This window comes from Saimiri boliviensis, chromosome 19 (assembly GCF_048565385.1).
Source record: "Saimiri boliviensis isolate mSaiBol1 chromosome 19, mSaiBol1.pri, whole genome shotgun sequence".
In the NCBI taxonomy this organism is placed as follows: domain Eukaryota; kingdom Metazoa; phylum Chordata; class Mammalia; order Primates; family Cebidae; genus Saimiri; species Saimiri boliviensis.
In genome coordinates, this window is record NC_133467.1 from 44,211,710 (window position 1) to 44,226,409 (window position 14,700).

A 14,700-nucleotide genomic window follows, 5' to 3' on the forward strand; every position below is an offset into this window, starting at 1 on the left:
AACACGTTTCTTCTAAAAGCTGCGTTTGCACATTCCAGAGTGGATGGGAGAACAGGCTGTAAAGAGAAATACCTTACTCTAAAACCAAAACGGAGCTATCTAGCAGAATGGTTGTCAATGTGTGTATTCATCATCCAGAGTTAAACTGATGTGTGTTTGCAGCAGTTCAGAAACCCTTTCTTTGGAGAATGCAGAAACAGTCATTTCCAGCCCTAGAGGCACATATAGGAGTTAGCAGTAAGAATGTGTTTAAAACACAGAAGACCCGCTTATTACGAACTCATCTGCTGTGTGTTAGTTCCTTTTAGGAAGTTGCATCTATGTTTAGATTCAGCGAGGTGGAAACACGTTTCTTCTAAAAGCTGCGTTTGGACATTCCAGAGTGGATGGCAGAACAGGCTGTAAAGAGAAATACCTTGCTCTAAAACCAAAACGGAGCTATCTAGCAGAATGGTTGTCAATGTGTGTATTCATCATCCAGAGTTAAAATGATGTGTGTTTGCAGCAGTTCAGAAACGCTTTCTTTGGGGAATGCAATAACAGTCTTTTCCCGCCCTAGAGAGGCTTATAAAAGTTAGCAGTAAGAATGCGTTTAAAACACAGAAGACCCGCTTCTTACGAACTCATCTGCTGTGTGTTGGTTCCTTTTAGGAAGTTGCATCTATGTTTAGATTCAGAGAGGTACAAACACGTTTCTTCTAAAAGCTGCGTTTGGACATTCCAGAGTGGAAGGGAGAACAGGCTGTAAAGAGAAATACCTTGCTCTAAAACCAAAACGGAGTTATCTAGCAGAATGGTTGTCAATGTGTTTATTCAGCTTCCAGAGTTTAACTGATGTGTGTTTGCAGCAGTTCAGAAACCCTTTCTTTGGAGAATGCAGAAACAGTCTTTTCCCGCCCTAGAGACTCTTATAAGGGTTAGCAGTAAGAATGCGTTTAAAACACAGAAGACCCCCTTCTTACGAACTCATCTGCTGTGTGTTGGTTCCTCTTAGGAAGTTGCATCTGTGTTTAGATTCAGCGAGGTAGAAACACGTTTCTTCTAAAAGCTGCGTTTGGACATTCCAGAGTTGATGGGAGAACAGGCTGTCAAGAGAAATACCTTGCTCTACAACCAAAACGGAGCTATCTAGCAGAAAGGTTGTGAATGTGTGTATTCAACTTCCAGAGTTAAACATATGTGTGTTTGCAGCAGTTCAGAAACTCTTTCTTTGGAGAATGCAGAAACTGTAATTTTTAGCCCTAGATACGCATATAAGAGTTTGCAGTAAGAATGCGTTTAAAACACAGAAGACCCGCTTATTACGAACTCATCTGCTGTGTGTTGGTTCCTTTTAGGAAGTTGCATCTATGTTTAGATTCAGCGAGGAAGAAACACGTTTCTTCTAAAAGCTGCGTTTGGACATTGCAGCGTATTTGGGAGAAGGGGCTGTAAAGAGAAATTCATTGCTCTAAAACCAAAACGGAGCTATCTAGCACAATGGTTGTCAATGTGTTTATTCAACTTCCAGAGTTAAACTGAAGTGTGTTTGCACTAGTTCAGAAACCCTTTCTTTGGAGAATGCAGAAACAGTCATTTCCAGCCCTAGAGACGCATATAAGAGTTAGCAGTAAGAATGCGTTTAAAACACAGTAGACCTGCTTCTTACGAACTCATCTGCTGTGTCTTGGTTTCTTTTTGGAAGTTGCATCTATGTATAGATTCACCGAGGTAGAAACACGTTTCTTCTAAAAGCTGCGTTCGGACATTCCAGAGTGGATGGGAGAACAGGCTGTAAAGAGAAATACCTTCCTCTAAAACCAAAACTGAGCTATCTAGCAGAATGGTTGTCAATGTGTTTATTCAACTTCCAGAGTTAAACTGATGTGTGTTTGCAGCAGTTCAGAAACCCTTTCTTTGGAGAATGCAGAAACAGTCTTTTCCCGCCCTAGAGTGGCTTATAAAAGTTAGCAGTAAGAATGCGTTTAAAACACAGAAGACCCGCTTCTTACGAACTCATCTGCTGTGTCTTGGTTCCTTTTAGGAAGTTGCATCTATGTTTAGATTCAGCGAGGTAGAAACACGTTTCTTCTAAAAGCTGCGTTTGGACATTCCAGAGTGGATGGGAGAACAGGCTGTAAAGAGAAATACCTTGCTCTAAAACCAAAATGGAGCTATCTAGCAGAATGGTTGTCAATGTGTGTATTCAACTTCCAGAGTTAAACTGATGTGTGTTTGCAGCAGTTCAAAAACCCTTTCTTTGGAGAATGCAGAAACAGTCATTTCCAGCCCAAGACACACATATAAGAGTTAGCAGTAAGAATCCGTTTAAAACACAGGAGATCCGCTTATTACGAACACATCTGCTGTGTGTTGGTACCTTTTAGGAAGTTGCAACTATGTTTAGATTCAGCGAGGTAGAAACACGTTTCTTCTGAAAGCTGCATTTGGACATTCCAGAGTGGATGGGAGAACAGGCTGTAAAGAGAAATACCTTATCTAAAACCAAAACGGAGCTATCTAGCAGAATGGGTGTCAATGTGTTTATTCAACTTCCAGTGTTAAACTGATGTGTGTTTGCAGCAGTTCAGAAACCCTTTCTTTGGAGAATGCAGAAACAGTCTTTTCCCGCCCTAGAGACTCTTATAAGGGTTAGCAGTAAGAATGCGTTTAAAACACAGAAGACCCGCTTCTTGCGAACTCATCTGCTGTGTGTTGGTTCCTTTTAGGAAGTCGCATATATGTTTAGATTCAGCGAGGCAGAAACACGTTTCTTCTAAAAGCTGCGTTTGGACATTCCAGAGTGGATGGGAGAAGAGGCTGTAAAGAGAAATACCTAGCTCTAAAACCAAAGCGGAGCTATGTAGCAGAATGGTTGTCAATGTGTGTATTCAACTTCCAGTGTTAAACTGATGTGTGTTTGCAGCAGTTCAGAAACCCTTTCTTTGGAGAATGCAGAAAGAGTCATTTACAGCCCTAGAGTTGCATATAAGAATAAGCTGTAAGAAAGCGTTTAAAACACAGAAGACCCACTTCTTACGACCTCATCTGCTGTGTGTTGGTTCCTTTTAGGAAGTTGCATCTATGTTTAGATTCTGCGAGGTAGAAACACGTTTCTTTTAACAGCTGCGTTCGGACATTCCAGAGTGGATGGGAGAAGAGGCTGTAAAGAGAAATACCATGCTCTAAAACCAAAACTGAGCTATCTAGCAGAATGGTTGTCAATGGGTGTATTCAACTTCCAGCGTTAAACTGATGTGTGTTTGCAGCACTTCGGAAACCCTTTCTTTGGAGAATGCAGAAACATTCATTTGTAACCCTAGAGAGGCATATAAGAGTTAGCAGTAAGAATGCGTTTAAAACACAGAAGACCCGCTTCTTACGAACTCATCCACACTGTCTTGGTTCCTTTTAGGAAGTTGCATCTATGTTTAATTCAGCGAGGTAGAAACACGTTTCTTCTAAAAGCTGCGTTTGGACATTCCAGAGTGGATGGGAGAACAGGCTGCAAAGAGAAATACCTTGCTCTAAAACCAAAACGGAGCTATCTAGCAGAATGGTTGTCAATGTGTGTATTCAACTTCCAGAATTAAACTGATGTGTGTTTGCAGCAGTTCAGAAACCCTTTCTTTGGAGAATGCAGAAACAGTCTTTTCCCGCCCTAGAGACGCATATAAGAGTTAGCAGTAAGAATGCGTTTAAAACACAGATGACCCGCTTCTTAGGAAGTCATCTGCTGTGTGTTGGTTCCTTTTAGGAAGTTGCATCTATGTTTAGATTCAGCGAGGTAGAAACACGTTTTTTCTAAAAGCTGCGTTTGGACATTCCAGAGTGGATGGGAGAACAGGCTGTAAAGAGAAATACCTTGCTCTAAAACCAAAACGGAGCTATCTAGCAGAATGGTTGTCAATGTGTGTATTCAACTTCCAGATTTAAACTGATGTGTGTTTGCAGCAGTTCAGAAACCCTTTCTTTGGAGAATGCAGAAACAGTCATTACCAGCCGTAGAGACGCTTATAAGAGTTAGCAGTAAGAATGCGTTTAAAACACAGAAGACCCGCTTCTTACCAACTCATCTGCTGTGTGTTGGTTCCTATTAGGAAGTTGCATCTATGTTTAGATTCAGCGAGGTAGAAACACGTTTCTTCTAAAAGCTGCGTTTGGACATTCCAGAGGTGATGAGATAACAGGCTGTAAAGAGAAATACCTTGCTCTAAAACTAAAACGGAGCTATCTGGAAGAATGGTTGTCAAAGTGTGTATTCAGCTTCCAGTGTTAAACTGATGTGTGTTTGCAGCAGTTCGGAAACCGTTTCTTTGGAGAATGCAGAAACAGTCATTTCCAGCCCTTGAGACGCCTATAAGAGTTAGCAGAAAGGATGCGTGTAAAACACAGAAGACCCGCTTCTTACAAACTCATCTGCTGTGTGTTGGTTCCTTTTAGGAAGTTGCATCTATGTTGAGATTTAGCGAGGTACAAACACGTTTCTTCTAAAAGTTGCGTTCGGACATTCCAGAGTTGATGGGAGAACAGGCTGTAAATAGAAATACCTTGCTCTAAAACCAAAACGGAGCTATCTAACAGAATGGTTGTCAATGTGTGTATTCAACTTCCAGAGTTAAACTGATGTGTGTTTGCAGCAGTTCAGAAACCCTTTCTTTGGAGAATGCAGAAACAGTCTTTTCCAGCCCTACGGATGCATATAAGAGTTAGCAGTAAGAATGCGTTTAAAACACAGAATGACCGCTTCTTACGAACTCATCTGCTGTGTGTTGGTTCCTTTTAGGAAATTGCATCTATGTTTAGATTCAGCGAGGTAGAAACACGTTTCTTCTAAAAGCTGCGTTTGGACATTCCAGAGTGGATGGGAGAACAGGCTGTAAAGAGAAACCACTTGCTCTAAAAGCAAACCGGAGATATCTAGCAGAATGGTTGTCAATGTCTGCATTCAACTTCCAGAGGTAAACTGATGTGTGTTTGCAGCAGTTCCGAAACCCTTTCTTTGGAGAATGCAGAAAGAGTCTTTTCCAGCCCTAGAGACGCTTATAAGTGTTAGCAGTAAGAATGCGTTTAAAACACAGAAGAACCGCTTCTTACGAACTCATCTGCTGTGTGTTGGTTCCTTTTAGGAAGTTGCATCTATGTTTAGATTTAGCGAGGTAGAAACACGTTTCTTCTAAAAGCTGCGTTTGGATATTCCAGAGTGGATGGGAGAACAGGCTGTAAAGAGTAATACCTTGCTCTAAAACCAAAAGGGAGCTATCTAGGAGAATGGATGTCAATGTGTGTATTCAACTTCCAGAGTTAAATTAATGTGTGTTTGCAGCAGTTCAGAAACCCTTTCTTTGGAGAATGCAGAAACAGTCTTTTCCAGCCCTAGAGACGCTTAGAAGTGTTAGCAGCAAGAATGCGTTTAAAACACGGAAGACCCACTTCTTACGAACTCATATGCTGTGTGTTGGTTCCTTTTAGGAAGTTGCATTTATGTTTAGATTCAGGATGGTAGAAACACGTTTCTTCTAAAAGCTGCGTTTGGACATTCCAGAGTGGATGGGAGAACAGGCTGTAAAGAGAAATACCTTGCTCTAAAACCAAAACGGAGCTATCCAGCAGAACGGTTGTCAATGTGTGTATTCAACTTCCAGAGTTAAACATATGTGTGTTTGCAGCAGTTCAGAAACCCTTTCTTTGGAGAATGCAGAAACACTCATTTCTAGCCCTAGAGACGCATATAAGTGTTAGCAGTAAGAATGCGTTTAAAACACAGAAGACCCGCTTCTTACGAACTCATCTGCTGTGTGTTGGTTCCTTTTAGGAAGCTGCATCTATGTTTAGATTCAGGAAGGTAGAAACACGTTTCTTTTAAAAGCTGCGTTTGGACATTCCATAGTGGATGGGCGAAAAGGCTGTAAAGAGAAACACCTTGCTCTAAAACCAAAACTGAGCTATCTAGCAGAATGGTTATCAATGTGTGTATTCAACTTCCAGTGTTAAACTGATGTGTGTTTTCAGCAGTTCGGAAACCCTTTCTTTGGAGAATGCAGAAACAGTCTTTTCCCGCCCTAGAGACGCTTATAAGAGTTAGCAGTAAGAATGCCTTTAAAACACAGAAGACCCGCTTCTTACGAACTCATCTGCTGTGTGTTGGTTCCTTTTAGGTAGTTGCATCTATGTTTAGATTCAGCGAGGTACAAACACGTTTCATCTAATATTTGCGTTTGGACATTCCAGAGTGGATGGGACAACAGGCTGTAAAGAGAAATACCTTACTCTAAAACCAAAACGGAACTATCTAGCAGAATGGTTGTCAATGTGTGTATTCAACTTCCAGAGTTATACTTATGTGTGTTTGCAGCAGTTCGGAAACCCTTTCTTTGCAGAATGCAGAAACAGTCATTTCCAGCCCTAGAGATGCATATAATAGTTAGCTGTAAGAATGCGTTTAAAACACAGAAGACCCAGTTCTTACAAAATCATCTGCTGTGTGTTGGCTTATTTTAGAAAGTTGCATCTATGTTTAGATTCAGGAGGTAGAAACACGTTTCTTCTAAAAGCTGCGTTTGGACATTCCAGAGTGGATGGGAGAACAGGCTGTAAAGAAAAATACCTTGCTCTAAAACCAAAACGGAGCTATCTAGCAGAATGGTTGTCAATGTGTGTATTCACCTACCAGAGTTAAAATGATGTGTGTTTGCAGCAGTTCAAAAACCCTTAATTTGGACAATGCAGAAACAGTCATTTCCAGCCCTAGAGACGCATATAAGATTTAGCAGTAATAATGCGTTTAAAACACAGAATACCCGCTTCTTACGAACTCATCTGCTGTGTGTTGATTCCTTTTAGGAAGTTGCATCTATGTTTAGATTCAGCGAGGTAGAAACACGTTACTTCTAAAAGCTGCGTTTGGACATTCCAGAGTGGATGGGAGAACAGGCTGTAAAGAGAAATACCTTGCTCTAAAACCAAAACGGAGCTATCTAGCAGAATGGTTGTCAATGTGTGTATTCAACTTCCAGAGTTAAACTGATGTGTGTTTGCAGCAGTTCAGAAACCCTTTCTTTGCAGAATGCAGAAACAGTCTTTTCCCGCCCTAGAGACACTTATAAGAGTTAGCAGTAAGAATGCGTTTAAAACACAGAAGACCCGCTTCTTACGAACTCATCTGCTGTGTGTTGGTTCCTTTTAGGAAGTTGCATCTATGTTTAGATTCAGCGAGGTAGAAACACGTTTCTTCTAAAAGCTGCGTTTTGACATTCCAGAGTGGATGGGAGAATAGTCTGCAAAGAGAAATAACTTGCTCTAAAACCAAAACGGAGCTACCAAGCAGAATTGTTCTCAATGTGTGTATTCAACTTCCAGAGTTAAACTGATGTGTGTTTGCAGCAGTTCAGAAACCCTTTCTTTGGAGAATACAGAAACAGTATTTTCCCGCCCTAGAGACGCATATAAGAGTTAGCAGTAAGAATGCGTTTACAACACAGAAGACCCGCTTCTAACGAACTCATCTGCTGTGTGTTGGTTCCTTTTAGGAAGTTGAATCTATGTTTAGATTCAGCGAGGTAGAAACACGTTTCTTCTAAAAGCTGCGTTTGGACATTCCAGAATGGATGGGAGAACAGGCTGTAAAAATGAATACCTTGCTCTAAAACCAAAACGGAGCTATCTAGCAGAAAGGTTGTGAATGTGTGTATTCAACTTCCAGAGTTTAACTGATGTGTGTTTGCAGCAGTTTCAGAAACCCTTTCTTTGGAGAAAGCAGAAACAGTCATTTGCCGCCCTAGAGACTCATATAAGAGCTAGCAGTAAGAATCCGTTTAAAACAAAGAAGACCAGCTTGTTACGAACTCATCTACTGTGTGTTGGTTCCTTTTAGGAAGTTACATCTATGTTTAGATTCAGCGAAGTAGAAACACGTTTCTTCTAAAAGCTGCGTTTGGACATTCCAGAGTGGATGGGAGAACAGGCTGTAAAGAGAAATACCTTGCTCTAAAACCAAAACGGAGCTATCCAGCAGAACGGTTGTCAATGTGTGTATTCAACTTCCAGAGTTAAACATATGTGTGTTTGCAGCAGTTCAGATACCCTTTCTTTGGAGAATGCAGAAACACTCATTTCTAGCCCTAGAGACGCATTTAAGTGTTAGCAGTAAGAATGCGTTTAAAACACAGAAGACCCGCGTCTTACGAACTCATCTGCTGTGTGTTGGTTCCTTTTAGGAAGCTGCATCTATGTTTAGATTCAGGAAGGTAGAAACACGTTTCTTTTAAAAGCTGCGTTTGGACATTCCATAGTGGATGGGTGCAAAGGCTGTAAAGAGAAATACCTTGCTCTAAAACCAAAACGGAGCTATCTAGCAGAATGGTTGTCAATGTGTGTATTCAACTTCCAGAGTTAAACTGATGTGTGTTTGCAGCAGTTCAGAAACCCTTTCTTTGGAGAAAGCAGAAACAGTCATTTGCAGCCCTAGAGACTCATATAAGAGCTAGCAGTAAGAATGCGTTTAAAACAAAGAAGACCAGCTTGTTACGAACTCATCTACTGTGTGTTGGTTCCTTTTAGGAAGTTACATCTATGTTTAGATTCAGCGAGGTAGAAACACGTTTCTTCTAAAAGCTGCGTTTGGACATTCCAGAGTGGATGGGAGAACAGGCTGTAAAGAGAAATACCTTGCTCTAAAACCAAAAGGGAGCTATCTAGTAGAATGGTTGTCAATGTGTGTATTCAACTTCCACTGTTAAACTGATGTGTGTTTGTAGCAGTTGGGAAACCCTTTCTTTGGATAATGCAGAAACAGTCATTTCCAGCCATAGAGACGCATATAAGAGTTAGCTGTAAGAAAGCGTTTAAAACACAGAAGACCCACTTCTTACAAACTCATCTGCTGTGTGTTGGCTCCTTTTAGGAAGTTGCATCTATGTTTAGATTCAGCGAGGTAGAAACACGTTTCTACTAACAGCTGCGTTTGGACATTCTAGAGTGGATGGGAGAACAGGCTGTAAAGACAAATACCTTGCTCTAAAACCAAAACGGAGCTATCTAGCAGAATGGTTGTCAATGTGTGTATTCACCTTCCAGAGTTAAAATGATGTGTGTTTGCAGCAGTTCAGAAACCCTTAATTTGGAGAATGCTGAAACAGTCATTTCCAGCCCTAGAGACGCATATAAGATTTAGCAGTAATAATGCGTTTAAAACACAGAATACCCGCTTCTTACGAACTCATGTGCTGTGTGTTGATTCCTTTTAGGAAGTTGCATCTATCTTTAGATTCAGCGAGGTAGAAACACGTTTCTTCTAAAAGCTGTGTTTGGACATTCCAGAGTGGATGGGAGAACAGGCTGTAAAGAGAAATACCTTGCTCTAAAACCAAAACGGAGCTATCTAGCAGAATGGTTGTCAGTGTGTGTATTCAACTTCCAGAGTTAAACTGATGTGTGTTTGCAGCAGTTCAGAAACCCTTTCATTGCAGAATGCAGAAAAAGTCTTTTCCCGCCCTAGAGATGCTTATAAGAGTTAGCAGTAAGAATGCGTTTAAATCACAGAAGACCCGCTTCTTACGAAATCATCTGCTCTGTGTTGGTTCCTTTTAGGAAGTTGCATCAATGTTTTGATTCAGGAATGTAGAAACACGCTTCTTCTAAAAGCTGTGTTTGGACATTCCAGAGTGGATGAGAGAACAGGCTGTAAAGAGGAATACCTTGCTCTAAAACCACAACGGACCTATCCAGAAGAACGGTTGTCAATGTGTGTATTCAACTTCCAGAGTTAAACTGATGGGTGTTTGCAGCAGTTCGGAAACCCTTTCTTTGGAGAATGCAGAAACAGTCATTTCCAGCCTTACAGACGCATATAAGATTTAGCTGGAAGAAAGCGTTTAAGACACAGAAGACCCGCTTCTTACAAATTCATCTGCTGTGTGTTGGTTCCTTTTAGGAAGTTACATCTATGTTTAGATTCAGCGAGGTAGAAACACGTTTCTTCTAAAAGCTGCGTTTGGACATTCCAGAGTGGATGGGAGAACAGGCTGTAAAGAGAAATACCTTGCTCTAAAACCAAAACGGAGCTATCTAGCAGAATGGTTGTCAATGTGTGTATTCAACTTCCAGAGTTAAACTTAGGTGTGTTTGCAGCAGTTCAGAAACCCTTTCTTTGCAGAATGAAGAAACAGTCTTTTCCCGCCCTAGAGACGCTTATAAGAGTTAGCAGTAAGAATGCGTTTAAAACACAGAAGACCCGCTTCTTACGAACTCATCTGCTGTGTGTTGGTTCTGTTTAGGATGTTGCATCTATGTTTAGATTCAGCGAGGTAGAAACACGTTTCTTCTAAAAGCTGCGTTTTGACATTCCAGAGTGGATGGGAGAATAGTCTGCAAAGAGAAATAACTTGCTCTAAAACCAAAACGGAGCTACCAAGCAGAATTGTTGTCAATGTGTGTATTCAACTTCCAGAGTTAAACTGATGTGTGTTTGCAGCAGTTCAGAAACCCTTTCTTTGGAGAATACAGAAACAGTATTTTCCCGCCCTAGAGACGCATATAAGAGTTAGCAGTAAGAATGCGTTTACAACACAGAAGACCCGCTTCTAACGAACTCATCTGCTGTGTGTTGGTTCCTTTTAGGAAGTTGAATCTATGTTTAGATTCAGCGAGGTAGAAACACGTTTCTTCTAAAAGCTGCGTTTGGCATTCCAGAATGGATGGGAGAACAGGCTGTAAAAAGAAATACCTTGCTCTAAAACCAAAACGGAGCTATCTAGCAGAAAGGTTGTGAATGTGTGTATTCAACTTCCAGAGTTTAACTGATGTGTGTTTGCAGCAGTTTCAGAAACCCTTTCTTTGGAGAAAGCAGAAACAGTCATTTGCAGCCCTAGAGACTCATATAAGAGCTAGCAGTAAGAATGCGTTTAAAACAAAGAAGACCAGCTTGTTACGAACTCATCTACTGTGTGTTGGTTCCTTTTAGGAAGTTACATCTATGTTTAGATTCAGCGAAGTAGAAACAAGTTTCTTCTAAAAGCTGCGTTTGGACATTCCAGAGTGGATGGGAGAACAGGCTGTAAAGAGAAATACCTTGCTCTAAAACCAAAACAAAGCTACCTAGTAGAATGGTTATCAATGTGTGTATTCAACTTCCAGTGTTTAACTGATGTTTGTTTGTAGCAGTTCGGAAACCCTTTCTTTGGAGAATGCAGAAACAGTCATTTCCAGCCCTAGAGACGCATATAAGGGTTAGCTGTAAGAAAGCGTTTAAAACACAGAAGACCCGCTTCTTACGAACTCATCTGCTGTGTGTTGATTCGTTTTAGGAAGTTGCATCTATGTTTAGATTCAGGTAGGTAGAAACAAGTTTCTTCTGAAAGCTGCGTTTTGACATTCCAGAATGGATGGGAGAACAGGCTGTAAAGAGAAATACCTTGCTCTAAAACCAAAACGTAGCTATCTCGCAGAATGGTTGTCAATGTGTTTATTCAACTTCCAGAGTTAAACTGATGTGTGTTTGCAGCAGTTCAGAAAGCCTTTCTTTCGAGAGTGCAGAAACAGTCATTTCCAGCCCTAAAGATGCATATGAGAGTTAGCAGTAAGAATTCGTTTAAAACACAGAAGACCCACTTCTTACGAACTCTTCTGCTGTGTGTTGGCTTATTTTAGAAAGTTGCATCTATGTTTAGATTCGGCGAGGTAGAAACACGTTTCTTCTAAAAGCAGCGTTTGGACATTCCAGAGTGGATGGGAGAACAGGCTGTAAAGACAAATACCTTGCTCTAAAACCAAAACGGAGCTATCTAGAAGAATGGTTGTCAATGTGTGTATTCAACTTCCAGAGTTAAACTGATGTGTGTCTGCAGCAGTTCAGAAACCCTTAATTTGGACAATGCAGAAACAGTCATATCCAGCCCTAGAGACGCATATAAGATTTAGCAGTAAGAATGCGTTTAAAACACAGAATACCCGCTTCTTACGAACTCACCTGCTGTGTGTTGATTCCTTTTAGGAAGTTGCATCTATGTTTAGATTCAGCGAGGTAGAAACACGTTTCTTCTAAAAGCTGCGTTTGGACATTCCTGAGTGGATGGGAGAACAGGCTGTAAAGAGAAATACCTTGCTCTAAAACCAAAACCGAGCTATCTAGCAGAATGGTTGTCAATGTGTGCATTCAACTTCCAGAGTTAAGCTATGTGTGTTTGCAGCACTTCAGAAACCCTTTCATTGCAGAATGCAGAAACAGTCTTTTCCCACCCTAGAGACGCTTATAAGAGTTAGCAGTAAGAATGCGTTTAAAACACAGAAGACCCACTTCTTACGAACTCATCTGCTGTGTGTTGGTTCCTTTTAGGAAGTTGCATCTATGTTTATATTCAGCGAGGTGCAAACACGTTTCATCTAAAAGTTGCGTTTCGACATTCCAGAGTGGATGGGAGAACAGGCTGTAAAGAGAAATACCTTGCTCTAAAACCAAAACGGAGCTTTCTAGCAGAATGGTTGTCAATGTGTGTATTCAACTTCCAGAGTTAAACTGATGTGTGTTTTCAGCAGTTCAGAAACCCTTTCTTTGGAGAATGCAGAAACAGTCTTTTCCCGCCCTAGAGACGCTTATAAGAGTTAGCAGTAAGAATGCGTTTGAAACACAGAAGACCCGTTTTCTTACTAAATCATCTGCTGTGTGTTGGTTCCTTTTTGGAAGTTGCATCTATGTTTAGATTCCGGAAGTTAGAAACACGTTTCTTCTAAAAGCTGCATTTGGACATTCCAGAGTGGATGGGAGAACAGGCTGTAAAGAGAAATACCTTGCTCTAAAACCAAAACGGAGCTATCTAGCAGAATGGTTGTCAATGAGTTCATTCAACTTCCAGAGTTAAGCTGATGTGTGTTTGCAGCAGTTCAGAAACCCTTTCTTTGCAGAATGCAGAAACAGTCTTTTGCCTCCCTAGAGACGCTTACACGAGTTAGCAGTAAGAATGCGTTTAAAACACAGAAGACCCACTTCTTACGAACTCATCTGCTGTGTGTTGGTTCCTTTTAGGAAGTTGCATCTATGTTTAGATTCAGGAAGGTAGAAACACGTTTCTTCTAAAAGCTGTGTTTGGACATTCCAGAGTGGATGAGACAACTGGCTGTAAAGAGAAATACCTTGCTCTAAAACCAAAACGGAGCTATCTAGCCGAATTTTTGTCAATGTGTGTATTCAACTTCCAGAGTTAAACTGATGTGTGTTTGCAGCAGTTCAGACACCCTTTCTTTGCAGAATGCAGAAACAGTCGTTTCCCGCCCTAGAGACGCTTATAAGAGTTAGCAGTAAGAATGCGTTTAAATCACAGAAGACCCGCTTCTTACGAACTCATCTGCTGTGTGTTGGTTCCTTTTAGGAAGTTGCATCTATGTTTAGATTCAGCGAGGTAGAAACACGTTTCTTCTAAAAGTAGCGTTTGGACATTCCAGAGTGGATGGGAGAACAGGCTGTAAAGAGAAATACCTTGCTCTAAAACCAAAAAGGAGCTATCTAGCAGAATGGATGTCAATGTGTGTATTCAACTTCCAGAGTTAAACTGATGTGTGTTTGCAGCAGTTCAGAAACCCTTTCTTTGGAGAATGCAGAAACAGTCTTTTCCAGCCCTAGAGACGCTTTGAAGAGTTAGCAGTAAGAATGCGTTTAAAACACAGAAGACCCACTTCTTACGAACTCATCTGCTGTGTGTTGGTTCCTTTTAGGAAGTTGCATTTATGTTTAGATTCAGGATGGTAGAAACACCTTTCTTCTAAAAGCTGCGTTTCGACATTCCAGAGTGGATGGGATAACAGGCTGTAAAGAGAAATACCTTGCTCTAAAACCAAAACGGAGCTATCCAGCAAAACGGTTGTCAATGTGTGTATTCAACTTCCAGAGTTAAACATATGTGTGTTTGCAGCAGTTCAGAAACCCTTTCTTTGGAGAATGCAGAAACACTCATTTCTAGCTCTAGAGACGCATTTAAGTGTTACCAGCAAGAATGCGTTTAAAACACAGAAGACCCGGTTCTTACGAACTCATCTGCTGTGTGTTCGTTCCTTTTAGGAAGCTGCATCTATGTTTAGATTCAGGAAGGTAGAAACACTTTTCTTTTAAAAGCTGCGTTTGGACGTTCCAGAGTGGATGGGCGAAAAGGCTGTAAAGAGAACTACCTTGCTCTAAAACCAAAACTGAGCTATCTAGCAGAATGGTTATCAATGTGTGTATTCAACTTCCAGTGTCAAACTGATGTGTGTTTGTAGCAGTTCGGAAACCCTTTCTTTGGAGAATGCAGAAACAGTCATTTCCAGCCCTAGAGACACATATAAGCGTTAGCGGTAAGAAAGCGTTTAAAACACAGAATATCCGCTTCTTACGAACTCATCTGCTGTGTGTTGGTTCCTTTTAGGAAGTTTCATCTATGTTTAGATTCAGCAAGGTAGAAACACGTTTCTTTTAAAAGCTGCGTTTGGACATTCCAGAGTGGATGGGCGAACAGGTTGTAAAGAGGAATACCTGGCTCTAAAACCAAAACGGAGCTATCTAGCAGAATGTTTGTCAATGTGTGTATTCAACTTCCAGAGTTAAACTGATCTGTGTTTGCAGCAGTTCAGAAACCCTTTCTTTGCAGAATGCAGAAACAGTCTTTTCCCACCCTAGAGACGCTTATAAGAGTTAGCAGTATGAATGTGGGAGGGTAGCACTACACACTGGGGTCCGTTGGGGGGAAACGGGGGGGG